General features: G+C 39.2%; 1 protein-coding gene across 6 annotated transcripts in view; it reads right to left on the bottom strand.

Annotated features, from left to right (window-relative positions):
• LOC106876426 (uncharacterized) overlaps positions 1-2968 on the bottom strand; it is a 1308965-nt gene that overhangs the window by 638065 nt on the left and 667932 nt on the right. The window lies entirely within an intron of this gene.

Raw genomic sequence — 2968 nt, 5'->3', positions numbered from 1 at the left:
TGCATGTTCAGAGCGCCCTCCTGAGGGCTAAACAACAACAACGACATCATCATCATCATCATCATCATCATCATCATCATCATCGTCGTCGTCGTCATCGTCGTCGTCGTCGTCGTCATTATCATCATCGTCATCATCATCGTCATCCCCTCCTCCTCCTCCTCCTCCTCCTCATCGTCATCATCATCGTCATCGTCGTCGTCGTCGTCGTCGTCATCATAATCATCATCATCATCATCATGGTAAAAAGCAGCAGCATCAACAACAACAACAACAACAACAAAAGGAGCAGCAGCAGCAACAACAACAAAAGTAGCGTTCAGCCTGCTTAACGTTACGTTAATCTCCATGATAATGAGCTCTGATTTAGGAACAAAGCCAGCATTTTTAAGAGGAGGAGGAGATTAGCAGATTCCATACTTGACTGGTATTGTTTTCTATCGATCCTGGAGGGACGAAAGGTAAAGCTGATCTCGACAGAATTTCAATTCTGAACTTCAACAGTCGGAACAAACACTGCAAAGAAATTTTTCCAATTCTTCCAGCTCACCGCTCTGCCAACATGTACAATGATTATAATGATTTCATATTTTGGCACAAGGCCAGCAACTTTAAGGGAAGTGGATTAGTCAATTAGTCAATTAGATTGAATCCTTGCTATCTACTTTATGGATCCCAAAATGATGAAAAGAAAAGTCAGCCTTGGCGGAATTTGAACTCAGAACATTGTTGGCACTCCGTTGCGTACGATGTCGAGGGTTCCAGTTGATCCGATCAACGGAACGGCCTGCTCGTGAAATTAACGTGCAAGTGGCTGAGCACTCCACAGACAGGTGCACCATTAACGTAGTTCTCGGGGATATTCAACGTGACACAGTGTGACAAGGCTGACCCTTTGAATTACAGGCACAACAGAAACAGGAAGTAAGAGTGAGAGAAAGTGGTGGTGAAAGAGTACAGTAGGATTCGCCACCATCTCCTGCCGGAGCCTCGTGGAGCTTTAGGTGTTTTCGCTCAATAAACACTCACAACGCCCGGTCTGGGAATCGAAACCGCGATCCTATGGCCGCGAGTCCGTTGCCCTAACCACTGGTCCATTGCGCCTCCACACTCAGAACATAAACAAACGGTTAAATGCCGCTTAGAATTTTACCTGACGTGTGATTCCATTCTCCCGGCTCACCGTTCTGCCAACCTCTCTAATAAGGGTAATAAAAAGATACTTTGTCTGATTTTTGTAACTTAGCTCACATGTTGTTATCTACCCTATCTTCAGGATCTGAATAAAACTTAACTCTATACCGGAGTTATTAACACACGTATGATAAAGAATGTATTGATTAGTACGTCCCCAAAGTGTTAAGTAATCTCTCATCATTATCATCATGTCTTACAAAGGAAGCGAACGACTTCTTTTTTATGGATTCAGAAAGTTATTTTCTAAATCCGAGATAGAATAATCTAAGCATCATGCTTAACTTTATAGTTCTCCTAAACGATTCTTTGATTGGTTAATAGAGAATTAGCAAAATAATGCAAAAACTATGCTGTCGTTTGAACACGCTTCTACTATTATGGCCACAATTTCCTTCCTCCCTTTCTTTCTTTCTTTCTTTCTTTCTTTCTTTATTTATTTCTTTCTTTCAGTCATTCTTTCATTCAACACTTTTCAGTCATCCAATCTTTCACCATTTATATGACTCCTACCATATTTTCCTCATTCCATTCTTTCATTTATTCAAACTTTCATCCATTTTCCATACACTCTCACTATAAACTTAAACAACAACACCTTAACTTACCTTTCTGTAACTTTGAAGTTTTATCTGCACATTATACAAAGAACATTCACTTACCTACAAAAGAAAGAAAACAAAACATACGTTACAAAATTGAACAAAAATCTTTTATCGATGACTACTCATTATAAATTTTGTAAAAGGCGTGGAATAGCAGAAACGTGAAAAGTTGGATTAAATAATTTACATAATTCCATTTTGCTCTCTTTCTCTTTTCCGAAATAAAATCCTACTCGAATGATTTCATGGCTCTATGCCTCGAAATACAAACACAATAAATGTAATGAAATTGATACAATACATTTTATCATCGTCTGACAAACATTTGGTTTTGTTCCGAAGTAGGATTTTTATACTGAGAATTGATAGTTCCCTTTTGCATAACTCCAATACTATTGTAAAGGCAAAAGGTAGATTTCATTGAATCAAATACAGTATATCACTGTTTGTTGATGCTAGGTAGGATTTTAAATTTACAGTCTAACTAAACTGAATATCGTTTTTCGGTATTGCCATATCACATGTATGTATGTATGTATTTATTCTTTTATTCTTTTACTTGTTTCAGTCATTTGACTGCAGCCATGCTGGAGCACCGCCTTTAGTCGAACAAATCGATCCCAGAATTTATTCTTTGGAAGCCTAGTACTTATTCTATCGTCTCTTTTGCCGTACCGCTAAGGTTACGGTGACGTAAACACACCAACATCGGTTGTCAAGCGATGGTGTGGAGACAAACACAGATACATAAATACAAATATGTATATATTTACGACGGGCTTCTTTCAGTTTCCGTCTACCAAATCAATTCACAAGGCTTTGGTCAACCCGAGGTTATAGTAGGAGATACTTGCCCAAGATGCACGCAGTGGGACTGAAGCCGGAACCATGTGGCTGGGATACACACACACACACACACACACACACACACACACACACACACAGATATGTGTGTGTGTTTGTGTGTCTATGTTTGTTCCCCCACAATTGCTTGACAACGCATGTTGGTATGTTTACATCCCTATAATCTAGCGGTTCGGCAAAAGAGACCGATATGATAAGTACTAATCTTATAAACAATAAGTCCTGGGGTCGATTTGTTCGACTAAAGGCTGTGCTCCAGCATGGACGCAATCTGAAACAAGTAAAAGAATAAAAGAATATATATA

This window comes from Octopus bimaculoides, chromosome 5 (assembly GCF_001194135.2).
Source record: "Octopus bimaculoides isolate UCB-OBI-ISO-001 chromosome 5, ASM119413v2, whole genome shotgun sequence".
In the NCBI taxonomy this organism is placed as follows: domain Eukaryota; kingdom Metazoa; phylum Mollusca; class Cephalopoda; order Octopoda; family Octopodidae; genus Octopus; species Octopus bimaculoides.
Note: the sequence above shows the minus strand (reverse complement) of the source record. Positions and strands in the feature narration are given on the sequence as shown.